General features: G+C 47.6%; 1 non-coding gene across 1 annotated transcript; it reads left to right on the forward strand.

Moving 5' to 3' along the window:
* Window positions 1-8,325: 8,325 nt before the first annotated feature.
* Window positions 8,326-8,432, forward strand: LOC130503438 (small nucleolar RNA R71). Its single transcript, XR_008940826.1, has one exon. It is a non-coding gene; the product is annotated as a small nucleolar RNA R71 (small nucleolar RNA).
* The last annotated feature ends 560 nt before the right edge of the window (window positions 8,433-8,992 follow it).

Here is an 8,992-nt window from a genome sequence, read left to right on the forward strand (position 1 = left end):
ATCGGCTCCTTACTCTACATCTCAACCTGAAAAGGCAACACTTCCGAGACAAAACTCCTTATGTTCAATTAAGATCAGCGTGAGCTTCTTGTCACAGGCTCTACTCAGAGAGAACGGGCTAGGTATATGGTGGAGTTCAAGAGTGTTTAGGGTTTACCAAGAGCGGGTGCAGGATATCGCACAAAATGGTCGTGAGAGGACGGCTCCATTGAGGTCCACAGTCCTTACTCATCTCTGCTAATCGGACTGCTCTCCGATAGATCGATCATAGGACTGCTCTGCGTGATTCAACTTCCCCTTCAGAACACTTCACTGAAACCACCATTACCTCCTCAACTTCCCAGTGGCATGCATCATAGATTCTTCTCCTTCTCCTCACCAGTAAATCAAAGCAAAAACAACAATTTTTTTTTTTTTTTTTTATATATATACTGAAATACAAAATGCTGGGGTGACGAGCAAGGAGGTAACAAGTGATGTACATGATGCCACTGGTGATTCATTCTGCTCTGTTCTAGCCACTCACTTCTTCGTTGTTCTCTATGGTATCGGAACAGGCACCTCGGTTGTTCTCTTTCGTGCCGGAACAAGCGCTCCGGTTATTCTGCCTGCTTCCACTGTGTGAGCATTGATGAGTAAGAACTGCGTCGATCCTTTCCTCTCCGACCTTTTTGCACATATCTGCACATAAAGTACTAGAAAAGCAAATGCATGAGGGTGGAATAAAAGGTCAGGGTTCAAGGTGGGAACTAGCTAAAGATGAGCTAGCCACTCAGGAACAGCAAGAGGGATAAAAATCGGATAAGAAGTCCTTAGTGTAGTTCTCATTCTACCCTGATCTAGTGCCCATGACAAGAAGAATTAGAGTCCAGATTAGGTTCAGATAAAGTGGAGTTAAGTCTACCCAGTGTAACCTGATCGGTATAGAACTTCTGGAGTGTCAAATGAGATAAGTCAGGGTGTTCCAGGTCCATGTGTGGGTCTTTCATCACTGCTAAGGTCACTGAATAAGAAGGTTAAAGCACGAGGTGGTTAAAGAGCATCACAAAATAAGGTCCTGATTCCCACAATAGTTTTGACTGACTCGATCCTAAAAACTGACTCGATAAAAACATAAAAATGACACAAGGACTGACTCAAAAAGCACACAAGCAAAAATAGTACAATCGCTCCCCCAGACTTAGTTCACACCATCCCTGGTTGTGAAAATAAATCAGAGGAAGCACCAAACAGAAGCAAATAACATAAAAAATAAATAGTTCAGATGGATAAGACAAGGGATAGAAATAGTCCTTTCGGACTCAGTCTGAATCGCCGCTACCGGAGTGACCAGCTGTCCTCCTATTCCGCGGCAGTCTCTCTGCTCCAGTCGATGTTCCCGCGTGTTCCTTGCCTGGGCGCCTTGTTCTCTGTGGCGTACACTCTTCCTGCGCTCCAATGCAGCCGCCTGTGATCGCCTTGAGTATCCTCTTCATGAGGCTGTTGTTCTTCTTCTGGGAATCAACCATCCAGCGTCTGTAGGCGTGATCATCGGCCACATCGGTGAAGTCCTCCAGGTCATACTCACCATCAGCCGGTTGGGGCACATGCTCCACATCATCCATGTCATCGTCATCGTTCTGTACCGGTGCTCGCGGATCATCGCAGAGGTGCTCTTCACTGAGTGAGAACACAATGTTCTCCAGGGACAAGAAGTCTGTGAACCCATGCATAGGGAGCTTGCAGTACAGGGGGTTCCCTTCTTTGTCTTGGAACTTGTAGGTGTTCTCATCGCGCAAGATATGGCATGCGATCAGGTAAGGGGTATCAATGTACTCCATCTCAGAGACAACCGTGTAAGAGCTGAGGTTGATGTTGAAGCGCTGGAACAAGGGAGTGAGCAGACTGCCGGAACGATCCTTCTTGTCATCAGTCCGAATCAAGGTATCCTTGCGCTCTGCGAACATGGAGATGAGATGGAACCCTGGGTTGGTCTTGACTTCCTGGATCGGAGTGATCTTCTCTCTGCGCATCTCGTCCTCAAGACCCGTGTAGAGAACCTGGAGCTCTCCATTCGTGATCTTGGAGGTGTACTCCTTCGCGAACAGGACGTTGGATACGATCTTGGCAATGATCCGGATAGCAGGGTTCCGGATTTGCGATTGGTAGGCCTTGCGAGAGGTGAACTTGCCAGATGCAATGAGGTCCCAGAAGGTGTCAGCCGGCTTGAACTTCTTCTCCACTGAAACTCCCCTTGGCGTGTCCGCAATCTCAAGTAGCTCGTTCAGATCGTTAAGGGAGATGGAGCAGAACTTGCCATCGGCCATGAAGGAGAAGAAGCAGTTCTCGTATGTAGGCTCATTGGGGTTCAGATAAGTGATCTGGCACGTCGCGAGCACTTGCCTAACCAAATCCGGGTACAGAACCTGGGCTTGGAAACAGATAGGCATGATTCCCATAGCCTGCATCGTATCGAACACCTCTGTGTCAAGGCCGAGATCGCCTAGAGTATCCTGGTGAGCGAACCGCGTGGGCAAGATCTCCGCTTGAAGGAGCCGGTTGTATCTCCCCGCTGACTCCTTGTCCCATCCCTCAGCATTGTAGTCAAGGAGCATCGGATCATTGAGGTCGATGGGTTCGCCCTCTTTCTTGTTCGGCCATGGGTAACCAGGTGGAGCTCTCACGGCTGGAGAAGCTGTGCTCTTGGCGGTTCTAGCGTTTCTCATCTTTGGAGGCATCTGCAAAACAACAAGAAAACCCAATATCAGCACAGTTCGTCGGTTGTTCTAGCAACGATGGAACAATCCAATCTTCTTGTTCTATCCAAGTCCATCGATTACTAGACAACCTACACAAGCCTCAATCTCAACAGTAGAAATCGCAAAGGCCAAGAATCACAAGCAACAAATCGGTTCCTCTTCCATTGAAAATCAATCATGAGTTCAATCCTAGTAGCAAGTATACTATCAAGAGCTACAACCTAGGATGAAATCGCAAGCATAAAGGAAAGAGAGAGCCCAAGAAATCACTCCCAAATCGCGATTTGCATGCGCTAAAGGGGGAGATTCTTGTCCGATTACCTTTATTGGAGAGGTGATTCCTGCAAAACAACCCAATCTCAAGAGAATCCCAGGAGGTTAGAACCAAAATCGATGAGAAAGAGAGAGATGAGTGATCGCGATTTTAGGGTTCTAAGGGGGTGGTTTGCGGCGAGAGAGATGAAGTGGGGAAGTGGAGTGTTTGGGCCTTAAATAGGTCCATCAAAACCGCTTCCTTTCTTTTTTTTTTTTTTTTTTTTTTTTTGTTCGAGCACTTACCTGGAACAATCGGCGGAACAACCGCTGGAGTGTTCTCCTGGAGTGATCTCGAATTTTCTTGATTTTTCAACCTGCAAGTTAGTTCCTAGAAAGAATAAAGACAAAAAGAAAACAATATTTACACTCACCAGTGGGTTGCCTCCCACCAAGCGCTTGTTTTCTGTTACTAGCTTGACTTCAATGAGCCGATTAGGCTTGAGGGGGATCGCTTAAGGGTATCTCTATACCTTCAGCGATTGCTGTGTCAGCAAGATATGGCTTAAGACGCTGACCATTAACAACAAATTCTCCACCTCTTGTGTCCAGCAACACAACAGCTCCGTAAGGGCGAACCTCCTTGATGGTGAAAGGTCTGGACCATCTGGACTTAAGCTTTCCAGCGAACAGCTTAACCCGTGAATTGAAGAGTAAGACCTGATCGTTCGGAGCAAAGCTTCTGCTGATGATCCGTTTGTCATGGAACGCCTTGGTCTTTTCCTTGTAGATCTTAGAACTCTCATAGGCCAGATGCCTGATCTCCTCCAACTCGTGGATCTGAATGGTTCGCCTCTCCTTGGCGGGTTTGATGTCGAAGTTGAGTAGTTTGACAGCCCAAGCGGCCTTGTACTCTAGCTCAACAGGTAGGTGGCACGCCTTGCCATAGACCAGATGATAGGGAGTGGTCCCTAGAGGGGTCTTGTAGGCTGTTCTGTACGCCCAGAGAGCATCGTCAAGCTTAAGGGACAAGTCCTTGCGGGTGGTGTTGACAGTTTTGTGCAGGATGTTCTTGATCTCTCTGTTGGAAACTTCCACTTGACCACTTGTTTGAGGATGATAGGCGGTTGCAACCTTGTGTTTGACACCATTCTTGCTAAGCAATCCTTGGAACAACTTGTTGATAAAGTGAGTTCCACCATCGCTTATAACCACTCTAGGCACTCCGAATCTTGGAAAGATAATGGAGGTGAACATCTTGGTTACAACTTGCGCATCATTTGTTGGACTAGCAATCACTTCTACCCATTTGGAGACATAGTCCACAGCAACTAGGATGTACTCGTTCTTGTGAGAGACTGGGAAGTGTCCCATGAAATCGATCCCCCAGCAGTCGAACACTTCAACTTCCATAATGTAGTTCTGAGGCATCTCGTTTCTCTTGCTTATACTCCCCATCCTTTGGCATGAATTGCATCGAGATATGAAAGTGTGAGCATCTCTGAACATAGTGGGCCACCAGAAGCCGGCTTATAGGATCTTGGAAACTGTCTTGAAAGTGGCAAAGTGACCAGCATAAGAAGAACCGTGGCAGTGGTGAAGGATCCCTGGAATATCAGCCTCTGGAACACACCTCCTGAAGATCCCATCTTTGCCTTGCCGATAGAGATACGGCTCATCCCAGAAGTAGTGTCTTGCCTCCCTTAGAAATTTCCTTTTCTCATTCCCAGTGAACCTCAAAGGCTCTTTCTCAGCTGCCAAGAAATTTGCAATCTCAGCAACCCATGGAAGGTTCGGGTACTCCTTCTGGATCACTGCAACGAATGCTCCTTCTACGCGGGAACAGTCCTTGATGACAGGTGACGACTGTTCCATGTTGCGCAGACCAATCGCATTGACGTACTCCATCGGTTGTTCCACATATAGAAATGTCTCATCTGACACTTTCATCCTGGAGAGATGATCTGCTACTCCATTATCAACCCCCTTCTTGTCTCTTATCTCCAGATCAAACTCTTGGAGCAAGAGAATCCATCTTAAGAGCCGCGGCTTAGCATCCTTCTTCGTGAGTAGGTACTTGAGAGCCGCGTGGTCTGTGTGCACAATCACTTTTGATCCAACCAGATAGGATCTGAATTTCTCAAAAGCGAACACGATGGCAAGGAGCTCCTTCTCTGTGGTTGCATATCGGCACTGAGCTTCATCCAAGGTTCTGCTTGCATAGTAAATCACGGGAAGCTTCTTGTCTTTACGCTGTCCAAGGACTGCTCCCACTGCAAAATCACTTGCATCCGTCATGATCTTAGAGAAGTCCTGGATAAACCTCCTATAGAAGCCAGCGTGTCCCTTCACTGAAGTTGGTGGTTGCAGACTCATCATGACCTCGATCTTTGCCTTGTCCACCTCAATGCCTTTCTCTGATATCTTGTGTCCCAGAACAATCCCATCCCTGACCATGAAGTGGCATTTCTCCCAGTTCAGCACCAGATGGTTCTCCTCGCATCGCTTCAGCACCCTGCACAAATTTGACAAACAGACATGAAAGGAGCTCCCATAGACGCTGAAATCGTCCATGAAAACCTCCATTATGTCTTCGATCAGATCAGTAAAAATCGACATCATGCATCGCTGGAAGGTCGCTGGAGCATTGCACAAGCCAAAGGGCATCCTCCTGTATGCATATGTTCCATAAGGGCATGTGAACGTCGTCTTCTCCTGATCATCTGGGTGGATGAGAATCTGAAAGAAACCTGAATAACCATCTAAAAAGCAATAGTAAGGATGGTTAGCCAATCTTTCAAGCATTTGATCAATAAAAGGAAGTGGGAAGTGATCCTTACGAGTCGCAACATTCAACTTACGAAAATCAATGCACATGCGATGACCAGTAACTGTTCTAGTGGGGATCAATTCATTCGTTTCATTGGTTATCATAGTGATCCCACCTTTCTTAGGTACTACATGCACAGGACTAACCCACTTACTATCAGAGATCGCATAGATCACACCTGCTTTTAGATTTGGGTTTAACCTCCTCTGATGTTCTACAGAAGTCATCGATTCATCTTCCAGGTGTATTCTATGCATGCACAGATCAGGTGAAATGCCAGGTATGTCAGCTAGAGAATAACCCAAAGCCTTACGATATTTTCTCAGCTCACACAAGAGCAGAGCAGTCTCTGCATTGTTCAGGTCAGCATTCACAATAACAGGATATGTGGAATTGGGTCCAAGAAATGCATACCTAAGTCCCTTGGGAAGGGGTTTGAGCTCTACTTTTGGAGCTTTCAGCTCGCTCCATGAGTCATCGGTCTGAGCTGCCGGAACAGACGGGTTCTGAGGCGCGGTTGTTCCAGTTGCTGTGCTGGACTCACTGTTCTCCCCCAGACTTAGATTCGCCACCATTCTCTCAATACTCCTGGCTGAATCCATGAATTTGGCATAGGCATCAGCATCAACACTTTCTAAGCTCTGCTCGGATTCAGCTCTGACTAGGGCAAGTTCAAGCGGATCCTCGGTGAGAATCTCCTCTATCATTCCCTCATGCGGCTCTAATGGATCACCATCTTCTTGGACAGTGAAAGTTTGTCCATCCAGCATCGGTTTCTTGAGCATCTGATCCATCTCGAACTTCATCACAATATCCCCAAGGTGGAGATCAATCTTCCCTTGTCGGACATCAATGATAGCTCCAACAGTGCAGAGGAATGGTCTGCCTAGGATCAGGGGATCATTGGAATCTTCCTCAACTTCCAGAACAACGAAATCGGCAGGAACAATTGTGTTTCCAACCAGAACTTGAAGATCTTCTAGGATTCCAACTGGAGACTTCACAGATCGATCAACAAACACTAGGGACATCCTGGTAGGCTTGAAGTCCGAGTATCCAAGGCGCTTAGCCACAGTATATGGCATGAGGTTTATGCTCGACCCTAGATCGACCAGTGAGCATGAGAAAAGTGTTCTCCCAATCTGAACCGAGAGAACAAACTTTCCCGGATCACCCAACTTCTTGATCCTTCTGTTCTGGAGCACCGCGCTGCACTCCTTAGAGACAATCATAAACTCGCTGTCATCAGATATCTTCCCAGAGATCAATCCCTTGACAAAGCTACGCATGGATTGTATCATCTGGATCCCACTCATCAGAGGGAGCTTGACAGTTAGGTCTTCCAGCATCTTCCTGCACTTCATCTCTTCCTTATCCTTGCGTGTAGCCTTAGCTGGAACAGGGTAAGGCACTTTCGGTACATACTAACAAGCAAAGGAAGGTGCTGCAGTCGGTGGAACAACCCCAGCGGGTCGCTCTGCTTCAGTCGGAACAGTCTCAGTAGGTTGTTATGCATCTTCCTCATCTGTGGGTACCGCTTTAGATGGTTGATCCGACTCCTTCTGCTTCCCTTTCTCAGCCGATGTGAATCTCCTGGGGTCTAGATCAGGCAGTTGCTTTCCACTCGTCAAACCTACTGCATTGCACTCCTTGGGGTTCTTGTCTGTTTTTCCAGGGAGAGTTCCTTGCTGTCTCTTCACATTCTCAGCAGTCTGAGCAATCTGAATATCCATCTGTCTCATATGGCTTGAGACATTGTCATACTTCGCACTCAGGTCATTGAAGATATGACTCATCCTGGTGTTGATGTCGTTTGTGACCTGGTTCAGTGCTTTCCCCTGGATCTGCTGTCCTTGGAGCAGTTGGCTCATCATATTGGCGAGGCTCTACATGTCATCATGCGGAGCAGTCTGAGTCGGTTGTGCAGCTTGCTGATTAACCGGCTGTTTCTGGCTGTGGAATTGGGCATTCTGAGCTGGGTTGAGGACAAAAGTTCTCCCCTGATTGCCATAAGGCTTTTGGTACCCACTGTTCTGACCCTGGTTTCCTTGAGCTTTATCGTCTGGTTTAGGGGCGTTGAACAGGTGGGGATTGTTCCTCACGTTTGGGTTCGGGTGATAGTTCTTGAACTGCCATCCTTGCCCATTCACATAACTCACTTCATGCTGATCCTCAGCCGACTGACCTGCCTCTGATGTGCCTTCCGCGGTAGCTTTATCCTGAGGGGATTCTTCCATGATGAAGACCTGGTTCTGGTTACTCTTAATCAGCTGATCGACCTTGGCAGAGAGCTCATCAATCTTGCTTTTGTCGATTCTCTTCACCTTCTGAGTGCGATCAGTCTCGCGGTTATTGTCAGCTGAGCTTGAGGCCATGTTCTCAATCAACTCGAATGCACCTTGAGTGGACTGAGTCATGAAATCTCCCTTACTGGCTGAGTTCAAAGCGTTTCTGTACTCCCAGCCTACTCCATCGTAGAACACTCCCAACAGATAGTCTTCCTCAAAACCGTGATGTGGGCACTCTCTGCGGTAGACATTGAATCGCTCCCAAGCATCGCAGAATGGCTCGTCCACCAGCTGTTTGAAGGTCACGATCTTCTGTCTCAGAGCTGCCGTCTTCGATTTCGTGTAGAAGTGGCTTAAGAAGGCATCTCGGACTTGTTCCCAAGTGGTGAGTGATCCTGTGGGTAGTGAATCAAGCCAGCGAGCAGCTTTCCCATCAAGAGAGAAAGGAAACAGAGTACACTTGATGTAATCGGGTGGTACTCCATTCGCTTTAGTGAAACCACATATCTTCTCAAAGTGCTCGATGTGGTCCATTGGTATCTCAGCAGGAAGCCCATTGAAGATCTTCCTTTGCACTAGACTTATCAAGGCTGGCTTGATCTCGAAGTCTTGCCTAGTGCACGGTGGAGGGGTTATGGCAGATCGCGTAGCAGGCAGATTACGCAGCAAGTTTCTCTGCCCGATCTGGACCATTTCCTCCTGTTGGTTCTGCTGGTTCGCAGCATTCAGAGCAGCTTGCTCGGCAGCAGCTTGCTGCGCTTGGATCGTCTGCTGCATCTGCTGCATCTGCTGTTGCATGAGTGCAAGTGCAGCAGTGAGATCATCTGGATGATCACCCATGTTGGTGTTCGTTGATCTCGGCTGTTGACGGTTCTGTCGTTCCA

Source organism: Raphanus sativus, unplaced genomic scaffold (assembly GCF_000801105.2).
Source record: "Raphanus sativus cultivar WK10039 unplaced genomic scaffold, ASM80110v3 Scaffold0953, whole genome shotgun sequence".
NCBI lineage: Eukaryota > Viridiplantae > Streptophyta > Magnoliopsida > Brassicales > Brassicaceae > Raphanus > Raphanus sativus.